This window comes from Oryctolagus cuniculus, chromosome 11, assembly GCF_964237555.1.
Source record: "Oryctolagus cuniculus chromosome 11, mOryCun1.1, whole genome shotgun sequence".
NCBI classification, from domain to species: domain Eukaryota; kingdom Metazoa; phylum Chordata; class Mammalia; order Lagomorpha; family Leporidae; genus Oryctolagus; species Oryctolagus cuniculus.
In genome coordinates this window covers 77,352,028-77,369,975 of record NC_091442.1, presented here as the reverse complement: position 1 = coordinate 77,369,975, position 17,948 = coordinate 77,352,028, and positions in this window count along the sequence as shown.

Sequence of the window (17,948 nt, the reverse complement as noted above, 5' to 3'; positions counted from 1 at the left end):
GCCCTTCCACGGAGGTGGAAGGGATAGTAGCCAACCCGGGAAGAACCAGCAGCAAACCCGGGGAGGGCCGAGCAGACGAAAGAACAGCGCAGGGTCCTGTGTCGTTCCTCCACGAAGAGGGGGAGCGACAAATTTCTGTTTCTGCATTCAGATAATTTATATGCACCTTCTCTTTTAAAATGTTTTTGACATATCTATTTTATGTTTTTCAAAGGCAGAGAGACAGAGATCTTCCATTTGCTTTTTCACACCCCAAATGCCCACAATAGCCAGAGTGGAATCAAACCCAAACCAGGAACCAAGAACTCAGCCCCCATCTGTAGTCCGGGGGCAAGAGAAGATTGAAATCCCAGCTCAAATAAGAAAGCAGAGAGATTGAATTCTCCTTTCCTCAACTCATGTTGTGTTCAGGCACTCAACAGATAGGATTATGACCTCCCATGTATGGGAGGGAAATCTGCCTTATTCAATCTACAGATGCAACACTGATTCAGATCTACTGATTCAAATGCTCTTCCAGAAACACTCTCAGAGACAAACCTGGAGATAATGTTTACTCAGATAGCTATTCCAGGCAAATAGACCACTACAATTTAAAATTCATCATCAAAAGTCCATCCTTTGTCAACATTACACCGATAATCAACACCCTAAGCCACAATAAATCTCCAAATAATGACAGCAACAAGGTCACAATTTGTGTAACATAACACAACTTGTCTTTCATCAGAAAATGCACTCAACCTGCCCCAGAAGAGGAGATAAAGTTTTTGAGTAATGAATACTCTTCTCTTTAATACCTTGTAATTTAAATACTCTACTGCAAAATTACATACTTAAATACTATGGTATAAAGTCAACATATATTGCATAAGGGAGTAAGAGAGGCAAAGCAAATATATCTTATGCCCAACACAGAACATATGCAAAATAGCAGAATGAAGAAGTGCTCATGACAATTACATTCCTACAACTGGTCACATGGACATAACTATTATTTTAACTACCTTCTTCCACTCTCCATTCTGCATTCCCTTAGCCTTCAGCAAGACCTTCAGCTGATTATAATTTTCTATCAGTGGGGTGATTCAAAATATCATTTGTAAAGGATCTGGACAATTTGCAGTCCTGCCTGGATGGAGTTATTGTAGTTTTCCATTCATTTTAATCATTGGCTACAAGAATACCAACAGATGCTCCAAGAGATCTCCTGTGTTCCACATATCTTCTTCATTCTGCATTTAGAAAAGTAAATTGCAGTTCCATTTCCACTTGGTGGTTAGGGTCAGTCACTTCAGCCAGCACAGTTATACTCTCTGGCTTTTGGTTCAAAAGCATGTGGGACCCAAAGTGGCTGAACAGCAGCTTAACTAACATTTAAATGAAATCATCGTTGTGACTGCTGGAAGAAGCATTTCTTGCTTTAGAAGTAGGACTTCTAGGACAGCAGAATATAAGGTCACAGAAATAGGGAGCAAAAGTTTACTAATGGATCACTAGGAGTAGCAATCAGTGATGCCATTCCCCTTTACACCAGTTGATTCCTGTATCTGTGAATTCTGGCTGTGTGAGAAATAGCACCATTTATGGGATATGATTTCAGAGCATATATTGCATTGTGGAAAACTTTTCTCTTGCCTAGAAATCCATTATCATAAAGCCAGTGCTGTAACTAAGTATCCAAAAAATGCAAACCAGCTGCTTCTGCATGGTAGTGAAGAGTGAATTCTATGAAAGTAGGCCCATGGCAACATTTCTTTTGTTGTGAAATAGTTCCTTATTCAGAAGCCATGCTGTGCAGAATGCCTGGATGCTAAGTATTCTGAAAGTCTAGGAATGGTGGATTTCATAGAAGCATCGCATGTACGGAAGGCCAATCCATATCCAGAGTAATCCTTTCCTCCATTGAGAATCAAACTCAGCCACGTCTTTGATGGAAGCAACTCAGTATGATCAACTTGTCCCCAGAGAGCTGGTTGATCACTATGGGGGATGATGCCATATCTAGGACCCAATGTTGGTCTCTGCTGCTGGTTAATTGGGCACTCAGCAGTGGATATAACTGGGTTAGCTAAGGTGCATAGGAAGTCTGGGTTATTGAGCCCATGCATAGCTTCCATCCCTTCCACCATGGGTACTTTGTTCATAAGCCCAGTGGGTGATAACAGAGGTGTCTGGGGAAAGGATTGGCTGTCATTCACAGAATGAGTTATCCTGTCCACTTGATTATTAAAAATTCCCTCTCCTGAGGTCATGCTTTGGTAAGCAAAATTCACATAGGACACTAAAATCTTCATTTTTTTTGTCCTTTCACAGAGGTCATTCCAAATACATTTCCTCATAATTATTTGTCATTACTTTTCCAAGCATGTTCCTTCTAGGTCTCTAGCCATCCAGAAAAAATCTCTGGCCACAGCACATGCATAGTGATATAATCACACATATGTCCATTTCTCTCTCTCCAAGCCAGGAAAACAATCAGATCCATTGCTCAAAGCGCTGCTCACTGAAAGGATTTCACTCTACCGTGTCCCAAGAAGAGGCTATGTCGCTGCAACGTTGTGCTTTCAAGTGGTGTTTGCATATAAAGCAGAAGCATCCATAAAGCAAGCCAGAGTTTCCTTTTTCCCTATCAACTGATCACAGGGAGCTTCCCATGGGGCCACAGGTAGAGGCTGGAATAAAGATGCTGGGCAGCAGGGGAGAGGCTCATGGGCTTTCAGGCTACTTTTTCACAAAACTTATTTTTGCCTTCAGTGTATACTTAGGTCTGCTCACTTATATACTCTTTCCATTTGATAAAATACTGCTGTGAATGCCCAACTTTATGGACATTTCTCCTTCTAAACAAAGAAAACAACCAGATTCATTGCTTAAAGTGCTGCCTGATGTGTGTGTGTGTGTGTGTGTGATAATACCAATTTCAAAAAATGTTTATCAAAAGGAGGGTAGTTATCTACAAAAGATGGCATAGCTTTTCTCCAGTCTCAATGGCCTGGGCTATAATTTACTTACAGCTTCCTGTTAAAGACTTTCAACAGTGTCCCTATTGGCTGCCAACAATTCAAGATCAATTGGATCTGCTGCACACCTTACACATCTACCAGCACCGGTTATAAAGCCTCCCCTTTATCAAAACTAGCAGATTACTGTGCCGCTAGTAAATGGGCAGGAGTTACACATCCACATTATTTACATGCCTACTTCAAAATCCAGTCCCACTTGGCTTTGTGTCTCCTTTTAGCTGTAGGTGCACTGATATATCCTTACCCTTAGAAGTGTTATACCAACATGTTCCACGCCATTCTTGAAATTTCACCAAGATAGAAGACTGAATTTCTACTGGATTTATTTCCCACACTCTTGACAGGCAAATGTTATGCCAATAAGTCTAGAGTAGTTACTATTTATTGATGAGTAGATTCAATCAGCATGATGTCATCAATATGATGGATCAGTGTGATATGTTGCGGAAGGGAAAGGTGACCAAGATCCAGGGAAAGTAAATCATGACATAGTGCTGGAGAGTTAATATACTCCTGAGGTAGAGAGTGAAGGTGTATTACAGATGCTGCTGAAAGTCAATTTACTTTTGGTGGCCCTCGTTGACAGGGATGGAAGAAAAGGCATTTGCCAGGTCAATAGCTGCATCCCAGTTTCCAAGGATACCATAATCTTCAGAAACAGTGAAATACGTTGGATATAGTGATTGCAATATGGATCACTATCTGGTTGAATTTATAATAACTGCACCCTCCAAAATCCATCTTTTTTTCTACATAGAACAAAGATAAGTTGAATTGGAATACCTTGGGGATTATGACCCCTGCATCTATCAAGCCTTTGATGGTATCATTGATCTCTGAAATTCCTTCAGGGATGCAGGAGTGCTTTCGGTTTGCTAGCACTTCTAATTCCTTCAACTTGGTGTTTCCCACCATAATGGTAGCCCTCACTCCACATATCAGGGGACCAATGTAGGGTATCTCCAGCTGCTGCATATATCTATCCCAACTATACATTCTGGATTTGGGGAAATAAGCTCAGGATGGGATTGGGGACCACTGTGGGCACATGGGAAGAAGGACTTGAGTTAAAATTACTGACCACCGTAAGCCCCTACTTTGACAGGTAGACCACAGTGAAGTTTCATTTCTCCTGAATTTAGTGTCAGTGGATAGTGTGTGTCCAGTATTCTTCAGAGTTCTATTTCCTTTTCTCCAAATGCACAGTTACTCTGGTCAAAGGTCATAGGTCCCTTTGAGAAAGGTCGGGAGAAAGACTAGCAATATAAATTTCTGATAGGGTATTGAGTCCTTCCTTAAGGTGGTGCTGCACACTCTAGCCCCTTGTTCAGGGAGTTCTGAGTCTGTAAACTGGCTCAAGTCAGGGAATTGGTTACTCTATGTGGTTACTCTATGTCAATGACTCATGTTAGACTTTCGTTTATTGTAATTTAAATCACAACGTTAAATGTTGAATCTCTGCTTAATCATTGTATATGAACAAATTTGGTCAAATGCAACTTTACATTTCTTTCAATATTATCCCATACCCTTAATATCCATTGCCACACACATTCTCTGGATTTTGACACCCATGCACACAAGGAATTCTCAAAAAGTTCTTGGAAAATGGATACTATGAAAAACTACACATTGACTTCAATTTTTTTGCGTGGAAATAAATCTATCTTTTAATTCCATTTTCATTAACTTTTGAAAGCACCCTATTATATAATGTATATATATGATATAAATAGATTTATTATAAGGATGCTGCTCATGAGGTTATGCAAATTGAGTTCCACTATCTGCATAAAGCAAGCAAGAGACCAAGAGAAGCCACTGGCGTCATCATAATGTGAGTCCCTGAGTCTGATCCTGAAAGCTAGGATGATGATGGCATTATTTTCAGTCAAAATAAGTATATATGCTTCAGATCTCACAGGTTACCAGTAACTTGGTCTCTTTGGTAATGAGGCACTAGTTAAATTGCTCTGCATGATGCTGTCTCCTGTCTCAGTAGCTGTTCTTATTACATTGGGTGCTGGCAGGAAGCTTAAAAATTAAGAGAGTTCTGGATGACTGCCTGGCAGAGAGTTTCAGAATCTAAGATATTAGTGACTCACACGGACACACACACCACATACACATACATGCATACAGCTGGATATTCAGGGATCAAAAGGCCATGAGATTAAGCAGCAGATACTGAACATTGCCCCAAGCAAGTGCATTTAATATGAAATAAACAACAAGGCAAGTTGAAGGTAAAGAAATAGTTCTATAATTCTGTTTAATAAATCACATTAGAATAAATTCACAAGAAAAGGACTCAAGAAATCTTTTCACTGAGAGCTTTGAAAGATTTTCAGTGAATAGTCAGGTAACAGGAGATAAGGCCATCAATTTTTACATTCTCTACAGAGAGATGAGTGTAGACAAATTTCTCCTATTTTTGTTTTCCTCTAGTTTTAACAAAGAAATATTCTTTCTTTACATTTATCTTACCATTCACATTCAAAAATTTCAAAATTGAGTTTTTTTGGTGTATGCAGAGTATATTTGTATGTTTTTTGTTTCTACAAGAGCACACATAATGATAGCCTACTACTGAAAACATTGCACTTAAAGTGAAACTCCTTAATGTCACAACTTAGATTCTGTTAAAATAATTAAATGGGGTGCTATTAGGCTGAGACAATTCCAGTACCTTGGCTTCCTATGTAAACAAACCAAAATTCAATACTGTGAATGGTGATAGCCAAGGAAAATAAAACTTAAGTGATCAGAAATTGCCAATTAATCCATAAGCAGAGAATTACCCAATCAGAAACCACCTGTGAACCTCTAATGAGAGTTTCTCCTTTAAGCAATATCTTACTTCTGTGAACTTCTTATAAAAGCTTTACCACTGTGATTCCTTGGTGGAACTCTTAAGTGCCTGTAGTTTGGCACTGTCCAATCCATGAATTGCTGTCTACTAATGTGAGCTCTTTAAAATTTTAATCTATCCAGGTTTTTAAAAATAATTCCTAGGATAAATATCATCCTAATTTTTTTTCCAAAATTAAATTTCTTTTTTAAAAATATTTATTTATTTATTCAGAAGGCGGAGATTTAGAGAGAGGAGAGAGATAAAGATAGAGATAGATAAAAAGAGAAAGAGTGAGAGAACATGAGATGAAGAAAGAGAGAGAGATATCTTACATCCCCTGGTTCCTTCCCCAAATGGTCAAAATGGTCAGACTGAAGCCTGGTCAAAGCTAGAAACCAGGAGCCAGGCACCTCATCCTGGCCTCCCACGGGGGTGCAGGGGCCCAAGACTTGGGCCACCCTCTGCTGCCTTCCCAGGTACATTATCAGAGAGCTGGATCAGAAGTGGAGTATCCGGGACTTAAATTGGTGTCTATATGGGATGCTGGCACTGCAGGCAGAGGCTTAACCTTCTATGCCACAGTGCTGGCTCCCAAAATCAAATTTCTAATAAGCGATATATTTACTAATTTTTAGAGTCAATAATTCTATGCAATTGCAAAAGTAAAATCACTGATTTGTATTAAATAAGAAAGATAATTTGCACTTTATAGCTGCTTTCTCTGTTAGGTCTAGGTATTTCTTAAATGCATGTGTAGTCTTCAAAAAGTTAATTGAAAATGTGTATTATGAAAAAAGATGTATAAACTTTTTGCGACAAAATAAACATCATTTATTCCATTTTCTTTTTTGTAAAGATTTATTTATTTACTTGAAAGTAAGAATTACACAGAGAAGAGGCAGAGAGAGAGAGAGAGAGAGAGAGAGGTCTTCCATCCGCTGGTCCATTCCTCAATTGGCCACAATGGCTGGAGCTGTGCCGATCGATCCAAAGCTGGGAGCCAGGAGCTTCTTTCAGGACTCCCACACTGGTGCAGGGGCCCAAGGACTTGGGCCATCTTCCACAGCTTTCCCAGGCTATAGCAGAGAGTTGGATCGGAAGTGGAGCAGCCGGGTCTTGAACTGGCACCCATATGGGATGGCGGTGCTTCAGGCCAGGGTGTTAAGCCACTGTGCCACAGCACCAGCCCCTTGCTCCATCTTTTTGGTGTACCATCATGTGTCTGTGCATTGATGTGTTTTGTTGGATCCATGGAAAAAAGACACAAAAGATTAATACTTAGAATATATTCTCTGATATATAGTCCATTAGGCAAGCAAAACATTTCTACAGTCCCACAATTAAGTAATTGGCTTAATCCAGGTTAAATCTGAGACTATTTCATTATAATAAATATTACCTAAAACATTAATAACTTTTGTGCCATTCAAAAATTGAATTATCAGCTGCTACTTATTATCAACAATGTCTTAATTTTCCTCAGTTTGAGTAAACTTTAGATATATTTCTTACAGAATGTAGGCTTCCATCTTCCTTTGGAGCATTTACTTTATAAAGCTTGCAATTGTGAATTCTTTCCCTTCCCCCTCAGGATGTGAGTTTTCTTTAAACCTCTTGCCAGTTTTACAACCTAGGAATGTGTTCTCAGTCCTACCTTTAAAATGGCAGCCATAAAAAAATGTAGGGCTCCTGTCTCCCAGTTTCTGTGAGAGATCCAGCACCACTATCAATAAGTATTGATTCTCAAACAGAGATGGTTTCATTACCCTGACCAGTCTCCCAGTTAATGTTCTCTAGTATTTTTCCACTAGTCTGTTCTTGCACTTAAAAACACTCCCACTCCCCTTTCAGCATGGTAGAAGTCAGTCTCTCTTCTATTGCATTAGTCTCCAAAAAAAGTCTTCCTTGCCTGTTGAACTAATTTGATGGAATTTCTCTTTGATAATTCCTTGACAGATATTATGAGTTGTAGTAAATCACAAGTACTCACTTAAAAAAATCTACAGGGATTAGGTAAAAGTGGCAAAGAATCCTAACCAATCTACAAGCTATTTTATTTTGAAATAGGTCTTTAGAAGTTTTTAATGACATCATAAATATGATTTGAAGTTCACATTGCTTTCTGTTTTGACACAACTCAGCACTCTCTTCATTAAATGACTGAATTGATAGGAAGTTGTAAGTAAACTAAGTTTCTGCCATTCATCTTTTTTTTCATTTTATTGCCAAGGCCTGTTGTTTCTCTCAACATTGTCCTTTAGAGTCCACCTGCAAACATTTATCATTCCATCTTCACTGCAAGGCCTTCTCTCAGGCTTACAGAAGATTCTTAATATATCTTTGTTGAAGTGAATTTTTATCTAGGCTGATTTTTCCAGATTTCATGTCTCACCATGTTCTCTCCTATTGGTTTATTTGTCATTTTGAGAATAAAACATGAATTTTCTTAAACCTGATATTAAAGACATTTTATGAGTTGGTTCCTTATTATCTGTCTAGAATCAACTGCTAAATATTTTATTTGATTTTTTTTTAATATGACAAAGGCCTAACAAAGTGCTTTGGATAAATAATGGCTCTTATCCTGAGCAGTGAGTCCCTTGCTGCCCTGCCTTATCAGATGGACTGGACTTTCTCAGGCACCAATACCAGGGTAGATAACTACTGTGATATGCAATAAACTCTATGGTTACTATATTTTATAAACCATATATTTATTTGTTTTTCTTCAGTAGTAACGTCAAAGTTAGTTCCCAGGAACAAAAATTCACATTATCTGGTGCCCATTTCTTCCAACTGGCCTAGGTAATTGGATCTGATTATGCTTTGTAGATAAATCTACTTAAACCTAGCTAAACAAAAGGGATTTCAGAGATAAGTAAAATTGAATAAATATATTATTTCCATCCTTATTAGCTATGTGACTTCAGGCAAATGTTTAAAATTCTGCAAGTTATAAAAGTTTGTGGACTAGTGAGAATAACAGTGCCTACCTACATCATAATTTTGCCATGAGTTTGAATGAAATGTTGCATGTAACATATTTAGCACAGTGCTGTGTCCAGAGACATTTTTACTCAGTAAAAGGGAGTGCTATTATCATTGTAAGTATTATGTTTTCATTGGTTTTTCAGGAAAGAATGTTTGTGGTTTAACATCTTGTATTTTTTCTCTAGAATTTATTTTATTCATCGCTTCATCAATGTGAACATTCTTTCACATGTTTTTATTGTTGTTTACAGACTGAGACTCCAGAGATTGGGATACTTAACATTTTGTAAGAATGAATAGAAATCAGCAGCATGTATTTGTCAATGTAAAGGTTTAATAAGACTGGAACATTTTAGCATGATTACTGTAGAATATTTAAAATATATGTACAGTAAATATTATTTCTATCCTATTGCATAGGCTGAAGAGCTTTTAAGATTACCTTAGAGTGACAGTATGATTGCTCAAAATTAAATACACAAAATACATCAAACACCGAAGTTAATGGAAAATTTATTGTCAGGGCTGGGGTGGGGGGACCCGACAGGCTGGAGAGAGTGCGCGAGAAAGAGACTGTGTGGAAAGCAGGTCTTGTTATACCTTGAAGGGGTAGGGATGTGGGAGCAGCGAATCCCGTTAGGGTGGGGTGAAGCTGACACTCATGGTCAGGCTGTTTGGTTGCCTGACTTCTAGTAAGCCAGGCTGGGCTTAGGACCAAAGATTAAAAGTTTTTAAGCTACCCAGTCTATGGTGTTATCTGTCAGCTGCTTAAACAAATTAAGACAACAGACAATCTTATCAACTTTACCACAACAGCTCAGAGAGACAACTGTAACTGGAAAGTGATTTCATGATGTATCAAATAAAGCAGGACTTTAGGCAGCAGAGCTACCATGCTAGACAATGGACCCCTTAATCAAGGTTAATATTGTGATTTGAGATGTGTTCAGTACCAAGACAGAATTGTAAAAAAGATCTTAAACAAATAGAAAATAATTGTTCCAACAAACTATTTAGCCCATGGGTTCTGGGCATTCCCTCAGCCCTTCAACCATCTCATTAGGGACACAGACTCTTGCTGTCCCTCTAGTCTGCCAACCATTTAAAATTAAATTTATTTTATTCTATTTCTGCTTTTCATATACCATGCACACCTCCAGACTTATATTGCTATTCCAGGAAGCCAAATAGTTTGTAGCCAGGGTGAATAGTCAGTTTTTGCTTTCAACTCACTGTCCAGAATAACATATGGTCAGCCGAAGCACCCATTAAGGCTTTAGTGTTTATAGTCTCTTCTATTAGAGGGCAAAAGAGAACAACATTGGAAGTGGATATCGGGCAGCTTATAAAGTCTGTCATATTGTTCTCACTAAGGAAAAATGTCAACATAAATACAAACATGTCTTCATTAGGAAAAAAATAAGAGCCCTTCATGTATTGAACTACATAAAGCCACAAGATTGCTGTAGACTCTTAAAGAAAAGAAGAATTTTTCTGCAATGACTATAGATGAAATTCATGCCACAAGAAGGACTTGCACACTCAAGTCATGTAATTGTTCTTGCACTTGGTTTATGTGATAGAATTAAAAACCACATCTTCTATCCATATTCATGATGTTTTTAATAGTGACTCTAATAATATAAACTTTCAACCACAAAACTTAATAAATACTGATACTTTAATTGACAATACAGAACTAAAGAAATACCTAAAAACTGGCATATAGGTGCTTATATATGTGTTGATTTTTATAAAATTCCATATATATTAATTTTAGAGACACAGAGACACAGAAATGGGAGGGGGAAGTGGGAGGGAGGGGGGAAAGAGTGATTTCGAGAAAGAGAGAAATGAATCCCTAGCTTCTGGTTCACTCCCCCAAGTACTTACAATGGCCTGGACTGTGCTATGCTGATTCCAGAAGTCTGGAACCCAATCCAGGTCTCCACATGGATGGTAGAGACCCAATAATATGAAGCATCATCACTACCTTCCAGGGTCTGCATTAGCAGGAGGCTAGAGTATGGAGCCAGAATATGTATCAAACCTAGATATTTTGATACAGGGTACATGTTCAATAAGCATCTTAATTGTTAGGCTAAATATCCATGCCCAATACTTGTTGATTTTACTGGCATGCTTTTATGACTATATTCTCATAGATATGACTCAGATGATTAAAGAGCCAGTCCCCCACAACCTTTGACTATTGAAAGCCATAATTAAGAATTATACAGAATATCAATAGCCAGAAAAAATTAACAATGTCTTTTATTTATATAAAATATACTTTAAGGGATTTTCATAAACAGTATGCTCTTTTTCAGAATTAGATGATTCCTACTGTAATGTACATGATACATAGATATTCTATTATTTCATTCATTAAAAATTATGTAATACCAGGTCATTTTCATAATACACACTAGGAAAACTTCTTGGTAGGGCAGAATTTATATTATAAGGGAAAGATGAAATACAAAAATTGGTGAAAATGGATATAAAATAAATAGAGATGTGGGGATAGGTGGTGGATAGTAAGGGTGACATTGTATACGTGGTTGTCAAAGAATGCTTAGCTCTGGAAGAAGTTTGGGACAACAACGCTTTGGCCTGAGGGGACAGAAATGTGAAAGAGGATTGGTATGATCAAGGGGCAACAAGAAGCTAGTATATTTGGAGCTGAGTAAGCAAGGTTTAGAAAGGTGTGGAGGTAAGCTAAGGTCTAGACCACATTGGAGATTAAAGGTCACAGAACGTCACTGAAGAAAAAAAATCATGACTTTTATTCATCTAATCTGCTGACCTAATTTTTATGTAATATTAAAACACATTATAAAGTATGTGAAGTTACTAACACCCTTAAAATACTACTTGTATATAACTAAATTTCATAATAGTATGCATCATAAAATGCGCACATGTGTGTAATTTTACATGGTTTTCAGTAGTCCTAAAATCTTGACCTTTGTGTATCTTTTTGAATTGAGTCTTGAGACTCTAAATACCTGTGACGTTAGGTTGAGTAGTCAGAGAGCGTGCTAACCTGTTGGGTGGGCAGCGTGGGCAGAGCTGCCTACACAATGTGATTCAGCTCCTGTCAAACCCAATTTTTGCCACTCCCACACATAATGATTCAAAAACATTTTTCATCTAGCCCTGCCACAGGGATGAAAATTACTACATTATTCATTCCCTTGAGTTAAGACACTGGAGGTTGCTAATAATTATCTAAATACCCTTTGAAAGGAGAGGCAAATTAATCCATTATCTATTTAAAATTCCTCTCAAATCCAATTAGCTGGGCAGCCACCCAGTAAGACACTATGGGGATGGGACAGAGGTAAGGTTTCATGAGGTTGCAAATGTCAGTTTGTGAACATGGTATCTCCATACAAGTTGCACTCAAAATGGATCCGTGGGTAGCTAGAAATCAGAATTAGAAAACTGGAAGCAAGGAGAATAATGGCTTACTTACATTACTAATTATATTCAGGATGAACTGTGCTCCTAGAATGACTGCTATAGTCTAGGAGAAGGTGTTAAGATCCTGGAAGTGGAAGATCTGGGTCCTTTGGTATGTCGTTTTTCCTTTTGTGAGCCTGAAGAATAAGATAGAACAATGAATATGAGAGTTCTTTCCTAAGTGGTATGCAGAAGTGTGTTGCAGTGCTTGGCTTGTAGTAGGCAATAAACAAACATGCCACATTAATATACAGGACTTGCTGAGTTAGAATTAGGGTAGTTTAATTCAGTAACTTTGGCTCAGTCTCCTGAAAGCAGTAATGTCAGAACACTAAAACTTTTTCCAAGTTATATATGCAAAATCATCCCTGAAAAACGCTTTCTCTCTCTCTTTCTCTCCCTACCCCCACCCCGCCTCACCCTATTCCTGATCTTCACCATTCTTACTTTGAGATCCCAATTAACATTTTAAAATACAAAACAATTACAATGTGATGCAAGGATGCAAGGAACATCCCTTCTGACCTTCAAACATATGCCTGAGCTTCAGTCCAAAAATAATGCTATTTCTTCAAACACTTGAGAGAAATAACAATGATTTCAACATGGAATTGGAAGTCTATGAAACTTTTACATTCTTTCTAAGGAGAGTTGACACAAGAGAATTAAGAGAAAGAGAAACTGAGTGAAGCTAAATCCAGTTCTGGGTTCTGAAAGGGTGGTAGAAAACATAGACTATCAGCCCTTTTTCCCAAACCTGGTGCTAAGGATGCCCCAGAAGCAGAGAGAATTGTTAGGTCTAATACTTAGTGTAGACAATTAGAAACATCTGTAGAGACATAAGCAGCCTGAGCATTGGTGGGAGGAAAAAATGCCAACTGATGAGCCCTTGGAAAGTACTGTTAGCTTAACTGGGCAGTCTTTCTGATCCCTTCGGAAGACACTTGCCTACCCCATTGCACTGAGAGGCAGAAACCAGCAGTGCCAATTGGCACGGATCTGTGACAAAGAGGTAACTGGAGATTGAGCCTTGCTTAGTGTCAACAATACAAAAAGAGATGCAAGCCCCTAATTGTTACTCTCCCTCCAACACTTCTCCCTCCACTTGAGGGCTGAACGATAAGGATCATGAGAGAAAGCTGCTGGCAAAGAGCAGAGCCCGGAACCTTCCCAGTCAGGCTGAAGTCCAGGGAGATGTCCAACCTCTACTGCAATGCTGATGCGGCCGTCTGTCCCTCGTGTCTCATGTATCCCCACTCCGATGAGAGAAGCTGAGTAAAAAAGAATGGAGAGACAAAACAGTTTTGTACAATAAAGTGAATAGCACAAAGCAGTGAATAGATTGGAAGATGAAATATTACTGTTTTACTGATCACTTCCATGTCTTCTTATGTCACTGATTTTCCTCTTCCATCCTGTCAGTGGCTTACTAACAACTTCTCGAAGTGAATGCTTGCTTTGAAATTTACCTTTTTACTCATTCTTGCCCTGTGATTGATGTACTTTAAACTGTGACTCATTCCTTAGGCAGTGTTTTGCTGTGTCATGAAAGTTTTGACAAGTAGTGTCTTCACTGTCATACAATTCTATGTATTTTCTAATTTGTCTTATGAGATCGTTTTTCACACCAAAATATTTAGCAGTTAATCTCCAGATTAATTAATTATTTCCAGATTTATTGACTTTCAGCAGTTCTCATGCTATCAATTTTATTTCACTCTATAGTAAACAAAAAGATAGTTTTTGATTCATGTTTATTTTTTGAATTTACCAAGTTTCTTTTGAGGCTTAAAATGTGGTTGTTCTTTATGACTGTTTCTAAGAAAGTAGCTGGAGCTTAAACAAAATAGAGTGGAGCACCAATTTGGACATGAAATGGAATGCAAACTGTGAATAATTTTTAATCTCAGATACATCACATGGAAACGAAAAATAAAAAATATAAACTCCGAAATATCTATTATACTTTAATATGATTTGTAATTTGAAAACAATGAATAAAACCTTGGGACAATGATATCCAAGAACCAGAGAGATGAATAATGATTTTCTGAAAATTTTATTGAGTGTGTAATGGCTTTACTTCAGAGTGTGGTAAAAATACTTACCAGTTGTTTACTATTTTAAATGCACCCTTCTATGTGCTTGAATGCATCAGTGAACCAAAAAGATAAATTTATTCTAGATTATTTATTTTAAAACTGTTAAGACCAAATAAAAAATTTCTGGAATCGGTTCTGTTAAAAAAGAAATCAGCAACGACTTGATCTTCTCCTAAAATAATGGTTATTGTATTACAATCCAGTGAAAAAAATCAAATAACACCTAAATTTCTAATCCAATCAGGCAAAGAACATAACAGAGATAATGTGAAATATATGAAGGTCATGTTTTAGGCCCCTTTTCACTCTAAGGAGATTTGTATTTCTGGAGTATAATTAAATAAAAGCTGGAGTTTCCTAATATCTGATTTAGTGATAAGATATTGATCCAAATTACTTTTAATGGTTTTGCCTCTTTTCTGTAAATGCTTTTCTTTTTCGGAGATTATGAAAAATGTTATGACAGTAATCAGGAAGGAAATTTCCCCAACTGGACAGTAGAACATATAACTCAGAGGCAAAATCATTTCATAATCCTGTGAGCAAGATACTTAATTTGTGAAATTTTTCTTTAAGAGTATTCACTTTCAAAAATGAAATTAATATTCTGGAACTAGAGCTTATTTAAATTTCGAAGAATCTGGGGCCATTCGATTCTTTAAAAAATTTGAGAAGTTGCATTTTTTAAAGGTTGATTCAAATAATTTTATTTTCATGAGAATCCAAATTTCAGAAGACAACATTAAATAACAATGAAACATCACTTATTTTGTGTGGCGTATGTGAATTAAATGCATGACTACTGAATACTATGATATAAGGCAGACAAAGTGATATTTAAAAAAAAAAACTATCAACTGATGTCAATTATTTAGTGACTCAGAATGACACTTTGGGAACATTTCATGAATTGCAATTACAAAATCAGAATATGAAAGATATTATTTTCTTTAAAAAAGCTATTTATTTATTTGAAAGAGTTACAGAGAGGGAGGGAGAGACAGATCTTTCATCTGCTGTGTTCACACCTCAGATGGCCACAGCAGCCAGGGCTGGGCCAGGCTGAAGCCAGGAGCTGCTTCTAGGTCTCCCACGTGAGTGACAGGCGCCCACACTGCTTTTCCCAGGCCTTTTGCAGGGAGCTGAATTGGAAGTGGGAAGGACATGCACAAGTTGCCATTTTCAGGGTCACAGAAGGCAGCTTTACCATCTATGCCACAACGATGTGTTCAAAGAAATTATTTTCATGGAAGTTCAGGTGAGATAACTGGACATCAACTATTCTTGTTGAAAAGTTTAATTAGACACTTCCTATATTGGTAAAAATCCCGACTTTTGCTCTCTGCTACAACCCATTTCTTTGCAGCCGCAGTATTTACACGCCTCACTCTAGCTCTCTGCTTCTCTTCCTCTCCCACCTTTAGCAATATTGTTAAGGATATGGTTTTTAAAATATAGTGTTTATTTAATGTAAGTAAGAAAGTAATATCTTATTTTGCAACATTTTTCTATCTCTAACTATTGGAAACACACAGCTATTTTGAGATTATTTGCTTGAACTTTCCAGAAGAAAGGGTAAAAGAAGATTCAGATTTTGTTATTTCTCTTTTGCTGGACTTTGTTGTGTTTGATTTGATCTGAGTCTGTTTCATCCTGATTCCCAACATGTCAGATTCTCTCAAAGGCTGCCCGCCCAGAAGAAAGTGTGCTTTAAAATATTGTGTTTCTCTGGAAGATTTTTTCCCAAAGATGTTCTCATTCAACACCATTCTAAGGAATGTATTCTTCCCTTTTGGCAGTACTTACTATAATTATTTTCATGTTCTCTCCATTCCTTTTTCCTGTAAACTCTAAAATTGGATTTTTTTCAAGGAAAATATACTTTTCTGACTGGATTTCAAATATGTTAGTTATTTCAAATAGATTTTGAAATTATTCTCTGAGATAATAATCAGGATAATGATTTCTATGGTAGTCCTTCAAGAAAATGTACATATTATAGCCTTATTTTCTTTTGATTTTTTTTCCTCTTTGAGGACCTGGCATCATGGCACAGCAAGTTAGCTCACTACTTACAGTGATAGCTGCTTCCCTTCTGGTCCAGCCTCCTGCTAATTTACCTTGGAAAGCTATGAATGGTGGTCAAAGTACCTGGGTTCCTGAAAGCCTTGTGGAAGGCTTGGATAAAGTTCTGGGGTCCTGGCTTTGGGCTAGCCAAGCTTCAATCATAATTGCTACTTGGGGAGTGAACCAGCCTCTGTGTGTGTGTGTGTGTGTTCCCTTCTCTTTCTGTCACTATGTCTTTCAAATAAACTATTCAATCTTTTAAAAAAGTTGCTTTTTTTTTTGAGAGAGAGAGAGAGTTCCCATCTTCTGATTCAATACCAAATACCTGCAATGCACTGGGTTGGACTAGGTCAAAGCTGGAACCAGGAACTCAGTTTAGGCCTCCCACATGAGGACAGAGAGCCAATCATTTGACCCAATGCAAGTCCCCCATGTGGGTGGCAGGGACACAACGAGATAAGCCATCTTCTGCTGCTTCCAGGGTCCTCATTAGCAGGCAGCTGGAATTAGGAGCAGAGGCAGGACTCAACCCAGACATTCTGACATTGGATGTGGGTGTCCTAACCAAACATCAATTGCTAGGTCAAATGCCAATCCCCCTATTTTTAATTATATTATTTTGCTTGAGAATTTAGGACATGTTTATTCAAAAATAAAAATGATAATTAAGAATATTGTCATTGCTAATTTGTAAAGGATACATGAATCAAAACCCTTATCAATGTTCATAATCTAAATAATCTTATATAATTACTGTATATTGTGGAGATATGTGAAATATTAACTTATTAACAATCAATTTCATGAATTATAAATTATTCAATTGATCGATCATTTACTTTGAAATTATTATCTCTGGACATTAAAACAATTTTCTACTTCTTCTAAAAGAAATAAAGATGTGGAAAAAATTGAATAACTTAAGTTCTAGAGGAATATTTAGTTTTTTCAGGAGGATTACTGACATTCTGGAAACATCTCTAAGTAAAAAAATTTATATTCTATTCATAATCTTGGAATTTTTAAAAAAATTTATTTATTTGAAAATCAGTGTTACAGAGAGGAGAGGCAGAGAGAGAGAGGTCTTCCACCCGCTGGTTCACTCCCCAATTGACCGTGACGGCTGGAACTGTACTGATCTGAAGCCAGGAGCCAGGAGCTTTCTCCGGGACTCCCACTTGGGTGTAGGGACCCAAGGACGTGGTCCATCTCCTACTGCTATCCCAGGCCATAGCAGAGAACTGGATAGGAAGTGGAGCAGCTGGGTCTCAAACTGGTGCCCATATGGGATGCCGGCACTGTAGGTGGTAGCTTTACCCGCCGCACCACAGTGCTGGTCCCTTGAAATTGTTTTTTAAGAAAGAATTGAACGCTTAATCACTACAATCTATACTTATTTGAATGACATAGAATAAAACTGTGTATTTTATAGGTATCTTG